Here is an 18,882-nt window from a genome sequence, read left to right as displayed (position 1 = left end):
ATAAAGGTTTACAGTATAAGTACATTCTTTAAGGTATAGTTATTAAGGTTTAATTCTGTGAGCGTCAGCGCCGCTTGTGATCTCCTCGTGGTCTCGAGCGTCCGCTACGCTGGTAGCGTATCATTACGGTAATCGGCAGCCTATGGTGTGCTTGATACCAACAGCGTATTCTCGCGAACGTTTGTGTCGCTCGAGCGGCTCGCTCCCGATACAGCGTCCGCTACGCTAAGGGCGTACCCTTACGGTATCTCGTGCACCAATTGCGTACTGTGTCTCTTAACCTTTTATAGTGTTTAACATAGGGTAAATCTGTAGGCTTTATCAATTGGGGGCTCCTCCGCTCTTCACATATCTGCACTAGGTAACTTTAGCAGACATTATCGGTCAGCAAAGGGCGGGAAGGTGGTATCCCTTGCAGTGCTGACCAGATAAGCGTCTGCTTCGCTTAGTAAGGAGTGTTGAGGGAATACGGAACCGGAAGGTAAGAACAGTATGCTATTGTCTTTTAAAACTGTTTAGTTTATGTTTTGCGTACGTACGCATAAGCACACACACCTGTATTTCTTGTTTAGTAGTATTTGTCCGTATATCATTCTCCTGATTGCCACATACCAGTGATAACGTGCTGAGAGATTTGTTGTTATTAATAGTTAAAAGATAAAAAGTAATATTTAAGGGAATAATTGTAAAAGGCACGCACACAGTCTCGCCTAGAAATACAAGGGAGATTTGGGTGGTGTCCAGTGAATGATTACACTTAAAGATCATTTACATTGATAAACGTGTAGTGTGTTACTGTGGACGTACTTGGTCTGTGTACACGTGTCCTTACAAGGGCAGGGCATACGCAACGCAAGGGTCGACGCACGGAGCGTATATTACGCAACAGAGCGTATGGATACGCCCACATAATACAAACCGCACGATAGTATTGTTTTAGTAGGCGATAAGGAAGTAACGCGATAATAACGCAAATCTATCTCAAATCCAAAAGTTAAAGTTAAAAGAAAAAGAAAAAAACCTTCTCTGTTGCAATTCTTCTGGGTTAGACTATTACTGAATGAAAGGAATTCTGTACAGAAATAAGAGTGTTCGAATGTAAGAGTGTGTATATATAAGATTTCTCTTCTTTTACGAACGTGGGAACCATAGGCCAGTAGAAAGAGGTACACCAGCGAGAGTGATAGCGTGGGGTGGCTTGGGAGGCGTCCCTTGTTAGTCTCGACATATTAATGAGCAGTAGAGTCTGCTGTACATAACAGACCAGGAGGTCAAGGACCAGGAGGTTCAGGTACAGCAGACTAGAAGTAGAGAGCACAACCGAAGAGGGTTGGTGCGAGACCCATATAGGCCAATAAAGCTCATTGCTGAAGGAATTCGCAGCCGAAATTTTCGATTCCACTGATCGTTCCACACATAAGATTAGTTGCTTGTGTGCAGATACGATTGTACCGCATGTGATTGTGCGCATTAGCGTGTCTTGAATATTCATAAGAACGCTACTTGCACATTGTTAACGTGATTTGTGTAATTTTTTTTATTTTAAGGGAAGTAGCCTGATCACTCAGGGACATTCCAACGACTGATACTTGCTGGGGAGGATAGCATACTTCCACACGCCCGAGCAAGTAGACGTTCATAGGTGCCCTAGGTTAGGTACGGAACCTCTGGGAACTTTGGTCGCCGTATTGGCCAGCGTGGGCGGGAGTTAAGTGGGCGGACCTCGAGGCAAAACCCCCACCGCAGCCTTACCCCGGACATCTTGGTTTTTGTAAGGGTTGCCGAAGACCCTGATTTGAAGTCAGAGGTAGTGAAAGCAGCACCTGCAAAGATGGGGGCCAGTTGTTCAGGTAAGGGGCGATCAACCGAGGTTCAGGTTGATTTGGTAAACCGACCAATCGGGTCGGCAAGGTATATCATGTGTGAGAAATATGGTCATCACACAGAGATCTTGTGCAATGAATGGGAAAGGATGACTGTGCATGACGGGGAGAAGTTTCCCCGGGTAGGTAGTTTTAACCCAGAAGTATTACAGAATTTAAGGAGAAGAGTTTGCCTGATTAAATCTTCAAAAAGGCGTATTAGACATTATGACTATTTAACATTGTGGCAACAGGAAGGTGAAATACAAAGGGGGTTGGCGCAAGCCACTGGATCTAACCCTATCAGGAAACTGATAGCCACTGCACCCCCACCACCATACATACCTGGAGAGAAATTGGTTGCAGAGAATGGCACACAAGGTTATGATAAATGTATAGAAGTTAAAGATAATGTAACTAAAGTAATTAATGCTAACACTAATCCGTGCAAGTTGTACCCTGTTTTGAACTTTCCCCAGGATTGTGACCAAGAGGATGAGCCCACAACGATATCAGCACTCTCCCTAGCAGCAACCATATCAGAAACAGCAGTGGGCACGACCCAACCCGTAAGATTAGTAGCAAAGACCCCTAGCGGAGGGACAGGTGAGGTCGTATCGACTGGTAAGTACGGCACCATACACTAAGCTGAAACCATTTCACCACATGTTGTAGAATCTACTCAGAATGATGTTATTGGACTTAATCCCGTTAGGGTAATAGCAGTGCCAAATGGGAAAACTGAAGCCTCAGGAGCAACTCCTGTCAGGAACATCGCCATGCACTGTCCCTTTTCCCGAGCAGAATTAAGATCAATGATGTCTGCATTCCCTGATCCTAGGAAAGATTTAGTTGCATGTCAAAAGTATATTAGAGAGCTAGGAAATTCTGCAGAGCCAAATAACAAAGACTGGAGGACAGTTTTGAGGGCATGTTTACCCCCCAATGTTGATTCGTTAAAGTTTATAGCTGATTGCAAGTTAGATGAGGAAGTACCACTAACAGACGAGTATAATCAGGATAATGTAAAGAGAATCAACTTACAGTTAGGAGTATATTTTCCTGCAGTAGTAAAGTGGAATAAAATCTTTACAATAAAACAAAAAGAAGGTGAATCCACACCAGAGTATTTTCACCGGGCTCTGCAGGATATGGCTAGGTACACTGGTATAGATGACATTAAAACTAATGTACACCACAGGGAAGTAGCTGTCTCTGTATTAATGGATGGGTTAAAAGAGGTTTTAAGGAATAGAATACAAACCACTAGGCCTGATTGGAGAGGTATGTCGGTGGATGCATTGGGAGAGGCTGCTGCTGGGCATGATCGGAATATCATCAGACACAGGGAGTCACAGAGTGATAAGCTAATGGCTGTGAGCATACAGGCCCTTACTACCTGGCCACCTCAGCCCAGAACTGTGACCCCTGTGGGTAAGTCAAGAGGTATAAAATGTTATTGTTGCCACAGAGAGGGACACATGGCACGTGATTGTAAAACAAGACAAATACAAAATTCATATCAACCCCCTAGACAACGACCTGATACGAGACATTGGGATCAAGTACCACAGAAGCAGAGCTATGAGCCACATGCAGGGGAAACAAAAAGGTATCCCCCAAGAAGAGACTGGCAAATCTCTGATAGTTCCCATCTACCCCCACCACAAGTAATTGCTGCCAGTGCGATTCAGGGAGGTCACCATACCCAATAGGGGTGTGGCCATACCTGTAATCTGCAGCCAGTGAAATTAATTGCGAGTCTTGGAAGTGAACCCGAAGTCACAATTGATGTAGCTGGTAAACCATTAAATTTCCTTGTAGATACGGGGGCGGCCAAATCAGTGATAAATTCGACAGTGGGCATGAGAACCACTGGTAAGACAATTCCAGCCATGGGAGTAACGGGAGTAGTACAGCACAACCCGGTTAGCAAACCAGCAGAGATTACAATAGGGCCGTTGCATACCAAGCATTCCTTTTTGCTGGCTGCATCGGCACCGACTAATCTCCTGGGAAGAGATTTATTGTGTAAAATGGGGTGCGTCATATATTGCACTCCTGAAGGTGTGTTCCTAGACATACCTGAGAACCACGCTCAGGAAGTGCAAGATATGCTAGACTCCCCATCAAAATTAATGTCACATACTGTTATGATAAATAGGAGTCCATCCCAGGTAGAAGAAATGACATCCCAAATACCAGAGTCACTTTGGACTAAAGATGGACAAGACACTGGATTAATGGCAAACGTAGCTCCAGTAGTTGTGCAAGTAAAAGATGGTAGGATAGCTCCAAAAATCCCACAATACCCTCTGAAGCCAGAGGTGGAATTAGGAGTGTACCCGGTATTAGAGCGCTTGCTACAACAGGGCATTCTGGTAAGAACATCCAGCACTGCCAATAGTCCCATCTTCCCTGTTAAAAAGAGTGGGGGGAGGGGTTACAGGCTAGTGCAGGATCTAAGGGGGATTAACAAAATAGTTGAGAGTCAGTTCCCCGTAGTGCCAAATCCAGCTGTCATCCTTATGCAAATCCCTCCTACTGCGAAATTTTTCACTGTAATTGACCTCTGCTCCGCCTTCTTCTCGGTACCTCTGCACCCTGACAGCCAATATTTGTTTGCGTTCACATGCAGAGGAGTTCAATACACCTGGACTCGCTTACCACAAGGTTTCATTGACAGTCCAAGTATTTTCTCACAAGCCTTACATGATTGTTTACAGTCTTTTCAACCTGAGAGTGGATCAATACTAATACAGTATGTAGACGATCTACTTCTGTGTTCTGATTCACTCGAATCGTCCCTGAGAGATACGAAACAACTCCTGATTCATCTCTCAGAAACCGGACACAAGGTTTCAAAAGATAAGTTGCAATTATGCCGGACTAAGGTAAAATATTTGGGACACTGTCTGACACAAGGACTGAGACACCTGACCGCTGATAGAATTCAAGCAATTCGAGACATGACTCTGCCACAAACCCAGCAACAGATCAGAACGTTTTTAGGAATGTGTGGGTATTGCCGTAACTGGATCCCAGGTTTTTCCATACTAGCCCTACCTTTGCAGGAGATGGTCTCATCAAACAAACCTGATCGGATCTCACATACAGACGAATCCGAGATGGCATTTGAGAGACTTAAACAGTGCCTAACGCAGGCACCGGCATTAGGTATGCCTGACTATGGGAAACCCTTTGAGCTGTATGGAACAGAAGTGCTGGTTGCGCGGCAGGCGTCCTAACCCAAAAGCACGGTGATGCCAGCAGGCCGGTAGCATACTACAGCGCTCAGCTAGACACGGTAGCACGATCCCTCCCCACATGCTTGCGAAGTGTTGCCGCGATAGCACTGCTAGTAACAAAAAGCGAAGATGTAGTGCTAGGACACAACCTCACAATCCACACGCCACATGCAGTGTCAGCCTTGCTAAATTCTGCCCAAACCAGACACGTCTCATCAGCACGGTTTACAAGATGGGAATTGGCATTGATGGCCCCGTAAACATCACCATAAAGAGATGCAGTGCATGAAATCCTGCAACGTATCTCCCAGGTGTGCCTGGACAGGCACAAAGGGTGGAGGATGAGAGTAATGGTGAAGGAGGATTTAGCACAGGAAAAGACATGCATGATTGTATGGAATATTTGACCCAAAATTTCACGGCAAGGCCTGACATCAGTGACAACCCACTGGAAGATGTAGATTTTACTTTCTACACTGACGGTAGTTGTCACAGACAGACGGACTCAGGAGACTTGTGTACTGGATACGCAGTCGTAGATGACCAAGGCACCATAGAAGCAGAACCGCTAGGCCCACCTCACTCAGCCCAGGTTGCTGAACTGGTTGCCCTAACCAGAGCATGTGAATTGGCTAAGGGAAAGTCAGCCAATATCTACACAGATTCTAGGTACGCCTTCGGGGTAGTCCATGATTTCGGAGCCCTATGGCGCCTCAGAAATTTCATGACGGCAGCTGGTACACCGGTAGCGCATGCAGCTCACATCAAAAGGCTTCTAACAGCGATACAGGAACCCGACAGAGTGGCTGTTATCAAGTATAAAGCACATACATATAGCCAAGACCCAATATCACTTGGTAACAGCCGAGCAGACGAAGCTGCTAAGTTAGCAGCTGGTACCCCCAGACAGACAGAGACCACACAACTAATGGTATTTAATACTGTTAACACACAGAAATTGTGTGAAATGCAAAATTTGTGTTCCCCACAGGAAAAGGCAGTCTGGAGGTTAAAAGGCTATGGCCAGGAGTCCTCAGGACTCTGGACAGATGGACAGGGTAAACCAGTGGCACCAAGAGCATACCTTCCAAGTCTAGCGGAAGCAGCACACGGGCTGACTCATCTGGGCAAAGAAGGGATGTGTAAGCTAGTAAGAGCTTACTGGTGCGCCCCAGGATTTTCTTCCCATGCAGGTAAGAGAGCAATGACATGCCTCACCTGCTTGAGGAAGAATATCGGGAAAGCAATACCAACAGAACCATCTCATATCCCACCAACAGACGGCCCTTTTCAAGTAATACAGATTGATTTCATACAATTACCCCCTTGTCGAAATTTGAAGTATGTACTAGTTTGTATAGATGTGTTTTCAAATTGGGTCGAAGCATTTCCTGCGGCCACAAATACCGCTATGTTTACTGCTAAGAAAATTGTGCAGGAATTTGTGTGTAGATACGGTATCCCTAGAATAATTGAAAGTGATAGGGGTACCCATTTTACAGGTGATGTCTTTCAAGGAATGTGTAAGTTGATGGGAATTAATAGTAAGCTGCACACTCCGTACCGCCCCCAGGCGAGTGCGAAGGTAGAAAGAGTGAACAGCACTATTAAAAATAAATTGAGCAAAGTTATGGCAGAAACAGGATTGACATGGCCAGAAGCTTTACCCATTGTACTATACAGCATCAGAACCACTCCCAGGTCCCCTCTTAATCTGTCCCCCTTTGAAATTCTGTTTGGTCGACAACCGCATGTTATGATTAACTCTCAGGATGATTTGAAGTGTAACAATGAAGTGACTGTAAAGTACTTGGTTAAGATGAGTAAACAGCTAAGGAATCAGAATGATAACTTGAAGTTGGTGATTCCTGATCTGCCAGATAGTAATTGTCATGACATTGAACCTGGGGATTATGTAATGATACGGAATTTTCTACACTCAGGTTGCCTTATTGACAGATGGGAGGGACCATACCAAGTCTTATTGATTAGCACGACAGCATTGAAGGTTGCCGAGAGAGAGACTTGGGTTCATTCGTCCCATTGTAAGAAGGTTGCTGATCCAGAGAGGCCTCGTGATACAGAACAGACGGTAGAGGAAGTTGTATCACTGAAGTGTCTGTTTCAGGAAGATTGAGACGGCACCTGAGCATTGAGAAATAATAAGATCGGAGGCAGTTGTCGATCCCCTGTTCCCTTTTATTGTTTTTCTCCACCTCCCATCCCATCTCCCTCAATTATTTCTTTCCCCCTTCTCATTTTTCTCCATTTCCTCCTATAAGATGGACTTGCCCCAAGAGACTGTGATCCGGATTTTCCTGTTGACCATGATGTTGACCAGAGCAGTCTGTTCCGGCGAGAGTACCATGGAGGTCGGGAGAGGTTCTGGAATGGGTTCTGATGACAGAGATGGAGGCGTAGATTTCCAAGAACAACATAATCACCAAGCAAAGGTACAAAGACATCCGCTTGGAAGAAGAATTTGACAACCTTTTACACAGACCATTGATGGACAATGCCATAGACCCCCAATATCCCTAGCGATTTTAAAATTTTACGATAGCTCAACACTTTTGTAAGTCTATGGACATTGAGAAAGCTTTTTGCTCAAGCAATTATAGCAAAAGCATCGGGAGACTACAGTCAACATGTACATCAGGACAAGACACCAGACAAGACTTCAATCAACAAATGTATATTAAACTCACATAGTTTATGACTGCATTTACCATAATTGCTCCTTATCTTCATCTCTACAACCTTCAGGTAATGACACACATAGTCGATAGGGAATATAGGCACAGATATCAGCACTCACATATCCCCCCATTCATGTATCATCAACTAAAATGTGCTCCCCCATTTTGTTGCAACCAAAAGCCGAAAAGAGCTCGGTAAAGTTTGACAGCCCATCCACAGACCCGTACCACGGGATAAGAAGGAATTCAAAAGTATACTTCGCAATACCTCGAAGCTTGATTTAAAACACGTACGGCACGATGATACATGACCCCTCAAACATGGACTCATACATACATGCTTCTACTATCTCACTAGGTCATACCTTTTTCCCACCTTCTTCTCTTCTCCCTTACCCAATCATAGAAATGTATTATACATGACATATATTTTTCTCTTTTTGAACTGTTTTAGGAAGTGGCAGTTATTGGTGACTGCCAAAGGGTGGACTGTCAAAGTCAGAAAAATATCACGCTGCACATTGCCATATATGCACCTCATGCGTGTGCCCGCTGCACGGGCATGAGCTCTCCCGTGCGTGCGTATACTCGCAGTCGCGTGCACTCGCAGGCGCACGGTATGCGCATTTATGGTAGAGTTTGTGCGCGTCTAGCGGGCGACTCAATCGTTACATATTTTAGTCATATAATGTATTTTGTAGATTATGGTCCTGTTGATAGAATCTGAAAGTTTAGTTAATGTAGCATGTTCAGAGACAAAGAGATCCCTCTTTGTTTGATACGAAGGGTCAGACAGGGGTTACACAGTGGTGTTTAGTATCTATCGGAAGGGTATATAATTAGCAATATTCTGGTGTTTGTTAGAAACGGATTAATCGCTCGTGCGTATAGTTATGACTATAAGAAGTTTATGGACATTTACTATATTTGCAGTTTATTACCCATGCGGCGGGAAACCTGAGTTTCCCTCCCACTTGAGCAGTTTGAAATAGTCACAGCCCACCTGTATGAACCAACCTATGACCTTTTGTTATAATGCGGAGACGGATTCCTGTGTCCAATGAACAATAAGAATATAGGGACCATTGTACTGTACTGTGTGTAAGTGTATATAAAGACAAGCCGACCTGGGCCAGCTCCCATTCTACTCTTCTCAACGGTTCTCATCACTGATAATCGGGAGCTGGATATCCAGGAAGGCGCATGCGATTGTTTCCCCTTGTGCGTAAGTTCTCTGCAGCCATTTTACCTCCTATTTGTTGTAAGCCATTCTCTCTCTCCTTCCCCTTTAAATGTAATTGTGTTGCTATTGTATTTTAACGTGTAGTAATTCTGTTAGATATTTATGTTAGCCTGGTAGTGTATAAACTGTACTGTATATTCTTTTGCAATTGAACGTTCATTCTCTCTCTTAAAGGTGTTAGAACCTTAGACCGGTATTTGAGTGTTTATTATATTTCTAAGGGTTCTCTGAGCGTCACAGTCGCTCATATACATTGCGTTGCATCTATACATTATCACTGCATAAAGGTTTACAGTATAAGTACATTCTTTAAGGTATAGTTATTAAGGTTTAATTCTGTGAGCGTCAGCGCCGCTTGTGATCTCCTCGTGGTCTCGAGCGTCCGCTACGCTGGTAGCGTATCATTACGGTAATCGGCAGCCTATGGTGTGCTTGATACCAACAGCGTATTCTCGCGAACGTTTGTGTCGCTCGAGCGGCTCGCTCCCGATACAGCGTCCGCTACGCTAAGGGCATACCCTTACGGTACCTCGTGCGCCAATTGCGTACTGTGTCTCTTAACCTTTTATAGTGTTTAACATAGGGTAAATCTGTAGGCTTTATCAGTAGGGACGTGACACAAGCTTGCTCCAGGTGCCATGGATCCATGCTACACCTCTGGTCACCAATATTAATGTATCATTTTCCCATATAGATATATTCTCAAACTGTTAGTGACTCTAGGCAGCCTACATGCTCACAAAAAAGAAATGTTTCATGTGTAAAACCAACAAAACATTTATACATTACTCATCATCATTAAAAAATCTATATGGAGAGACATAAAAAAAAAATGTATATATGTATAAAATACGTAACAACGAGCTGTAATAAAAATTATCAAAACATATAAATATATATATATATATATATATATCATCTACTAAATATTCTTTAATATTAGAACAACCATGACATCACTGGCTACACCTAAGTATTCCATTTTGTACCCGCCACTAATGGGGCAAAGGGATCAATTAATCCAACAACAATGACCCACAGGGCAGATACCCAGGAAATACCCTAGTGTAGAAAAGGTGTAATGTCATAGTTCTCATTCAGTCCCATCGGACTAAGGGGGTCATTCCGAGTTGATCACTAGCTGCTGTTGTTCGCTGCGTAGCGATCAGTGTAAAAAATGGGTAATCTGCGCATGCGTATGCACCGCAATGCGCACGCGCGTCGTACGGGTACTAAGTCCTTTTTGGTTTTGCACTGGTTCTAGCAACGATTCCATTCGCACAGCCGAACTCAAGGAGATTGACAGGAAGTGGGAGTTTCTGGGTGGCAACTGACCGTTTTCTGGGAGCATTTGGTAAAACGCATGCGTGGCCGGGCGTTTGCTGGGCGGGTATCTGACGTCATAAACGTGTCACTCGTCGCAACAGTCATCGCACAGGATAAGTAACTACAGGGTTGGTCTTGTTTTGCACAAAATGTGTTTGCAAGCGCTCAGCTGCACAGGCATTCGCACTCCTGCAAAGCAAATATACACTCCCCCATGGGCGGCGATTATGCGTTTGCACAGCTGCTAAAAACTGCTAGCGAGCGATCAACTCGGAATGACCCCCCAAAGGCCCATACATACTGGGCGATTTTGAGCTGAAAGCAGCTCACTTTTGGTGTGTTGAGCTGCTTTCAGCTCAAAGCCGCTCAGTGTGTATGCTCAAGCGATGAGCAGTGAGCGCTGATGCGCGCTCCCGCTTCATTGCTGGCGGCCACTTTTAATCTACTGGTATTACCAGTAGATGAATGGCAGGGTGAGCGGCTTTCCATAGCGTCCTGCTATGGAAAGCCGCTCACCCCCGCTGACATCGCTGGGCAGGGGGGAAAAGCGCTCAGTGTATACGCACTGAGTGCTTTTCAGCCCAGCAATGTCAGCGATCATCGCTATGCATACATGCTGGGCAAAAACGCCCAGTGTGTATGCACCTTTATAGTCTCTAGGGCATGTATCCAGAATGTTTCCCTTTTACTTAGCTGTTCTAAAATATCTCCTACTCTTTCATCTATTTTTATATGTTCAATGGCCTTGAAGCTAAATTTGCTTATATCACCTCCATTACATTTCAGAAAGTGCCAACACTATGTTCATCACATTTTTTAACTACACCCCTTGTGTGTTCCAGCATACATATTTTTAGTTGTCGTTTTGTTTTTCCTTCATATCTAGCTCCACAATCACATTCTACCAGGTATATTACATAGGTTGTTTGGCAATTAATCATTTCTTTTATATCCCATGACTTTGTACTATCCACACTCCATGTTTTCTTCCTTTCCTTATTCATGTATGGACACATTTTGCATCTTCCACAGGGAAAACATCCAGTTGTTTTATTTAACCAGGTGTTGTCCTTTAAATGTGAAAGATTGCTAGATGCCAAAAGCTTTTGCTCTACTGAAAACAACTTGAGGTCTTTCCAGTAGGAAACCTTTTAACACTGAGTCTACTGCCAATACATCCCAGTGCTTAGTAAGTATGCTCTTAATTTCCTGATTTTTAGTATTAAAACCTGTAACAAAAGGCATAAAGGCACCTGTTTTTACTAGAGATGAGTGGGTTCGGCTCTCAGAGAACTGAACCATACCGAACGTCACCATTCGAGTCCAGTTCTGAGCCCGGCTCGGGTTTTCCCGCCTGACTCGGAAACTTGAACGAGGCAACATGTCATCATCCTGCTGTCAGATTCTCGCGGGATTTGGATTCCATATAAGGAGCCAGCATTGCGGCCATTTTCACTCCAGTCTCGGAGAGTGTAGTGAGAGGATGTGTCTCCGTCCTCAGTGTCTTGTGGGGGTGGGAAAGTGGGGCGGCGAGTCTTGTGCTGTGTTGTGCTGCTCAGTCCAGTCCAGTGTAGGCAGTGTATTGTGCTGCATCAGTCCAGCCAGTCATAGTGTTGGTGTTCTCTGCTGCTATATGTCCCCAGTGCTGCTGGCTGCTGTATAAGTCCTTTGCATTTTTGCTGTGTTGTCTTGTATCAGACCACGGGTAGTGTCTTGTGCAGCATCAGTCCAATGACCAGTCACAGTGGTGGTGTCCTCTGCTGCCACATGTCAGGTCTGTAGCTTTGTCTGTCCCTGGTGTGGGCACTAGTGGGTCAGTGTTGGTACAATAGAGGAAACAAGGAGGCTGAAGAAAAGTCCTGCGCATGTGCGCTTGATGTTTATTAACACACAGGGGTATATACAGTCACTGGAACACAATGTTAAGCTGATGGTTTGAAAGTCAATGAGCAAAACAAAACAATGATTTGACTTGAAGTTGATAAAAGCAGAAATGATATATGGATGGTAAATGCAGTTGATGACAAGAATGAATGGCAATAAATGAATCCGATGAAATGAGTTTTAAAGTCACTGATAATAAATGATAACGATGGTAATGATAACAGCAGAAGCAGATGAAACAGATGAAACAAATATGCAGCAAAACGTAACTCCGGGTGATGTTTGAGGAACCAATAATAGAGAGCACACAGTCTATATATGAGCACACGTTCACTAAGCCCAGCAAGGCCCAAGCAGGAGACAGTTCTTAACACAGCAAGTTGGTATTGAATGCTGAATGCCGGTAATTACTACACAGGTTGAATGATTAGAGAATCACCTGGAGAAAGTCTCTTACTGCAAGTTGTATTTGTGGCTGACTGTGGAAGAAGTTCGTTACAAGCTGGATGACTGGAGACTGGAGATCAACGAAGGAATGGAAGCAGGGAAGTCACTGGAAACAGGAACACAGGAACCAGGAGAACTTGTTCACAGACTGTGACTCGTTGTCCGAGGTGATGAGACTGAGCCACAGACCCGAACTTTTACCCCTTACTGCGCAGTGGTTGGTTACCGGGATCATGTGTGCAGACTCACTGCAGGATTAGATGTTCAGGTCAGCTTAGCGCAGCTGTCATGGTGGCGCCCATGCTGCAGAGATGCCGGTACACAGCGGGGTACACTCTGGATGATGTTCAAGGGTACATAGCGACAATGGACAATGTGCTCGCGGACAGTGCATTCACGCAACCGTGACTGGGGCCGTGACCTCTGGAGGCCTGCACACCAGTGCACTGGTAAGTGAGCTGCTGCTGAATGCCGATTCCTGACAGTACCCCCTCCTTTATGGGTGGGCACCGAACACCCCCGAGGCTTGAAAGGAAAGTGTCTGTGGAAAGCTTGAACTAGCCATGGAGCATGGACATTAGTGGCGTTGATCCAACTCCTCTCCTCAGGACCATACCCGGACCAGTCAATCAGATATTGTAGACAACCATACCGATAACGAGAATCCAGGATCTTCTCAACCTCGAATTCCACACCCCGATGAGTCTGGACCTTTGGGGCTGCTGGAGGAACTTTCTGGAAATGGTTAAGAATCAAAGGTCTAAGGAGAGAAATATGAAATTAGTTGGGAACTTTCCAATAGGAAGGCAATGTCAACTTATATGCCACTGGGTTGAAAACATGCTCTACTAGAAATGGACCAATGAATCGTGGAGCAAAATTCATTGAGGGGACTCTGAGATGGAGGTTTCGGGTAGACAACCAAACTTTATCACCCGGTTTTAAACTGGGAACTGCTCACCTTTTTCGATCAGCAAAGACCTTATACTGATGAGATACCTTCTTGAGAGATAAATTAATCTTTTTCCAAATCTGAGAAAATTGTTGAAGAACTGAAGAAGCTGCAGGTACATCTATGATGGGCAGATCTTGAAAATCTGGAACTCTGGAATGTTGTCCATAGACTGCAAAGAAGGGTGTAGTATTTGTGGACGTATGGTAGTGGAAATTATGAGCAAACTCTGCCCAAGGCAATAAATCTACCAAGTCATCCTGTGAAGAAGAAATATAAAGTCTTAAAAAGGTCTCAAGCTCTTGGTTTACCCTCTATGTCTGACCATTCATTTGAGGATGATAGGCTGTAGAGAACTTAAGTTTGACTTGTAGCGCGGAACACAGAGCCCTCCAGAATCTTGCCACAAACTGTACTCCTCGATCAGATATTATTTCAGTTGGAAGTCCATGTAACCTGAAGATTTCACTGAGGAATATTTGTGCAAGTTTTGGAGCAGAAGGCAACCCCATGATTGGAACAAAATGAGACATTTTTGAAAATCTGTCTACCACTACTATGGTATCATATCCTTTAGAAGGAGGAAGATCCAAAATAAAATCCATCGACAGATGAGATCATGGACAACTTGGGATAGAGTTTGGCAATAGTTGACCCGCAGGGGCCTGACAAGGAATTTTGTGCTGAGCACACTTGGAACATGAAGTCACAAATTCTTGAATATCTGCTTTCATGTGGGGCCACCAGTAGGTCTGAGACAGGAACTTGAAAGTCTTTAGAACTCCAGGGTGACCAGTGAACTTAGACGTATGAGCCCAGGACAAGAGCTTAGGACGAAGCTCAGAAGAAACGAACATCTTGCCTGGAGGCGGAATTGGGGATACATTAGTAGCGGCAAACACAATTGGATTGAGTACAGGACGAGAGACTTGTCCTGAAGATTCTTTATTGGAGCTCATAGAGCGAGATAAAGCATCTGTTTTGACATTTTGAGAGCCAGGTCAAAACTGCAACTTAAAATCAAAATGAGAGAAAAATAAAGCCCACCTTGCTTGTCGAGGATTTAGACACTGCGCTGCCTTTAAGTAAAGGAGGTTCTTATGGTCAGTGTAGATGGTAATAGGGAATCTTGCTCCTTCCAACAGGTACCTCCATTCTTTGAGAGCTAGTTTGATTGCTAGAAGTTCCTGATCACCGATGGAGTAGTTCATCTCAGTGGGCAAGAATATACGAGAGAAAAACCCACAAGGGTGAGTCTTACCATCAGTGCCAACCTGGGACAGGACTGCGCCCACACTGACTGTCGAGGCATCCACTTCTAGCACGAAAGCCTTGTTGACATCCGGCTGCTGCAACACAGGAGCTGAAACAAAAGCCTGTTTGATTTTCTGAAAGGCAGACAATGCTTCTTCAGACCACTGGGAAGGATTCACCCCTTTCCGAGTAAGGCAGGTGATTGGAGCTATCAATGTGGGAAATCCTTTAATGAACTTTCTGTAGTAATTAGCAAAGCCAATAAAGCGTTGAACTGACTTGAGTGTCGTAGGAAGAGACCAGCTCTCTATAGCCTCCAATTTAGCCGGGTCCATTTGAAGATCAGAACCGGAAATTATATACCCTAGGAAGGGCATTGAAGAAGCTTCAAACGTGCACTTAGATAGTTTACTATAAAGTTGATTCTGTCGAAGACACTCTTTCACTTGTTGGCAATGGGAAGCCAAGTCACGAGAGAATATCAAGATGTCATCGAGGTAGACTACCACACATTTGTACAAAAGATCTCTGAAGACTTCATTGACAAAATTCTGGAATACCGCCGGGGCATTGCTTAAACTAAAGGGCATCACTAAATATTCGTAGTGGCCATCGCGAGTGTTGAAGGCGGTTTTCCACTCGTCGCCACTTCCGATCCAGATGAGATTGTAGGCCCCACGGAGATTTAACTTAGTAAAGATGCAAGTGCCTCTGACTCTGTCAAACAGTTCTGTAATGAGTGGCAATGGATAACTGTTTTTAATAGTGATGTCATTTAAACCCTGATAATCGATACAAGGGCGTAATCCTCCATCTTTCTTCTTAATGAAGAAAAAACCTACACCGGCTGTAGACGAAGATGGACGGATAAACCCCTTCTGAAGATTCTCCTTTATGTACTCACTCATAGCTTGAGTTTAAGGAACGGAGAGAGGGTAAGTACGCCCTCTGGGTGGCTTACTCCCTGGAACTAGATCAATGGGGCAATCCCACTCTCGATGGGGAGGCAAGACATCAGCGGCCTTTTCACTGAAGACGTCAGCAAAGTCGTGATAGGCCTCTGGGAGACCAGTCTGAAGCTTTAACCCTGAAGATCTCACTGGATGCACTTGAGCCAAACAAGAGTTGAAACAGGAAGGACTCCATGCTGTAAGCTGTAGTGTGGACCAGTCAAATTGTGGATTGTGCAATTGAAGCCAAGGCATACCCAGTACAATCTCATAGGTGGCTTTCGGGATGACCAGGAATTTAATGAGTTCTGAATGAAGAAAACCCACCCCTAGGACCACTGGCTTAGTTCGCTGAATGATGGAACCTCCAGCTATACGACTTCCATCCACGGCAGTGAGGTAGACTGGATGAGACAGCTTTGAAACAGGAAGACAGATTCTGTTCACTGCAACCTGCGTGATAAAGTTCCCAGCAGCACCGCAATCCACTAAGGCGGTTAAAGACTGAAGACCACTCTGTATTTCCAAGGTAACAGGCAAGGTGAGATCTTGGGACGAAGGAGCTTTCATTGAAATTCCTAACTTGACTCCTCCTTTACAAGTTAGGAACTAGCGTTTCCCAAACGAGCAGGACAGGAACCGATCAGATGACCAACAGCAGCACAATATAAACCCAGACTTTCCTGTAACCTTCTTGACCGCTCCTCAGGCGTTAAGCAGGACCTATTCACCTGCATAGGCTCATCAGAAGTAATGGGTAAGGAGTGCACTTGAGGCATAACTCGATGCTTGCGAAGGTCACCTCGAGAACGTTCACTGGCTCGTTCTCACAAGCGCATGTCCAATTTTACACATAGAGAAATTAGCACTTCCAGTTGCTCTGGGAGATCTCGGGTCACTAATTCATCTTTTATACGGTCTGACAGACCATGCCAGAAGGCGGCAACCAATGCCTGGTTATTCCACTTCTCTTCAGATGCCAATGTCTGGAACTGGATAACATATTGTCCCACAGTACGTGTTCCCTGGCGAATCTGAAGGATGTCTGAGGAGGCAGATGTTGTACGCCCAGGTTCATCAAAGATGCGTCAGAATGCAGCAACAAAATCTGTATAGTTGTTCAAAAGAGTATCTGCTAATTCCCATAGCTGGGAGACCCAATTCAAGGCAGAGCCAGACAGAAGGGATGCTATATATGCAACATTTGTTCTAGGTGTTGGAAAAATTTGCGTCAGCAATTCAAAGTGGACTTCACATTGGATCAGGAATCCACAACACATTTTAGGGTTACCATCAAATTTACTCGGTGTAGGAAGATGAATACGGGACACTGGAAGAGGAGCAACTGGAGGACTGGATACTGTAGAACTGGAAACTGGAACTGAAGCTGAAGGAGGAGCTGGAAGAACAGAATTTGAAAAGGACTGCTGTAGAGTGTCCAGTCGGGAAGACATCCCTTGAAGAAACTGTATAATCTGCTGTTGTGCAGCCTCTTGATCATCAAGTCGTGACACTAAACTTTGGAGTGCCCCTGACCCCACACTCTGACCACCATCCGGGTCCATGGGCCTCGGACAAACTGTCAGGTCTGTAGCTTTGTCTGTCCCCGGTGTGGGCACTAGAGGGTCAGTGTTGGTACAATAGAGGAAACAAGGAGGCTGAAGAAAAGTCCTGTGCATGTGCGGTTGATGTTTATTAACACACAGGGGTACATACAGTAACTGGAACACGATGTTAAGCTGATGGTTTGAAAGTCAATGAGCAAAACAAAACAATGATTTGACTTGAAGTTGATAAAAGCAGAAATGATATATGGATGGTAAATGCAGTTGATGACAAGAATGAATGGCAATAAATGAATCCGATTAAATGAGTTTTAAAGTCACTGATAATAAATGATAATGATGGTATTGATAACAGCAGAAGCAGATGAAACAGATGAAACAAATATGCAGCAAAACGGAACTCCGGGTGATGTTTGAGGAACCAATAATAGAAAGCACACAGTCTGTATATGAGCACACGTTCACTAAGCCCAGCAAGGCCCAAGCAGGAGACAGTTCTTAACACAGCAAGTTGGTATTGAATCCTGAATGCTGGTTATTACTACACAGGTTGAATGATTAGAGAATAACCTGGAGAAAGTCTCTTACTGCAAGTTGTATTTGTGTCTGACTTTGGAAGTTCGTAACAAGCTGGATGACTGGAGACTGGAGATCAACGAAGGAATGGAAGCAGGGAAGTCACTGGAAACAGGAACACAGGAACCAGGAGAACTTGATCACAGAATGTGACTCATTGTCCGCGGCGATGAGACTGAGCCACGGACCTGAACGTATACCCCTTGCTGCACAGTGGTTGGTTACTGGGATCATGTTTGCAGACTCACTGCAGGATTGGATGTTCAGGTCAGCTGAGCGCAGGTGTCATGGCAGCGCCCATGCTGTAGAGACGCCGGCACACAGCGGGGTACATTCTGGATGATGTTCAAGGGTACACAGCGACAACGGACATCGCACTCGTGGACAGTGCATTCACACAGCCGCGACTGGGGCCGTGACCTCTGGAGGCCTGCACACCAGCGCGCTGGTAAAGTAAGTGAGCTGCTGCTGAATGCCGATTCCTGACACCATATATACCGTGTAGCTTTATAAGTCCCTTTTTGTGGTGCTGTGTTTTCCTGCATTAGACCATGGGAAGTGTCTTGTGCAGCATCAGTCCAGTGAACAGTCACAGTGGTGGTGTCCCCTGCTGCCATATATCCAGTGTAGCTTTATAAGTCCCTTTCAGTGGTGCTTTGTTGTCCTGCATTAGACCAGGGGAAGTGTCTTGTGCAGCATCAGTCCAGTGACCAGTCACAGTGGTGGTGTCCTCTGCTGCCATATATCCAGTGTAGCTGTATAAGTCCCTTTCTGTGTTGTGCTGCATCAGACCAGTGGTAGTGTCCTAGCCATCAGTCATTCCAGTGACCAGGCAGTCACAGTGGTATACGCTGCTGCTATATGTCCACTGCTGCC

Source organism: Pseudophryne corroboree, chromosome 9 (assembly GCF_028390025.1).
Source record: "Pseudophryne corroboree isolate aPseCor3 chromosome 9, aPseCor3.hap2, whole genome shotgun sequence".
Taxonomy (NCBI): domain Eukaryota; kingdom Metazoa; phylum Chordata; class Amphibia; order Anura; family Myobatrachidae; genus Pseudophryne; species Pseudophryne corroboree.
This window is presented reverse-complemented; position numbering follows the sequence as displayed.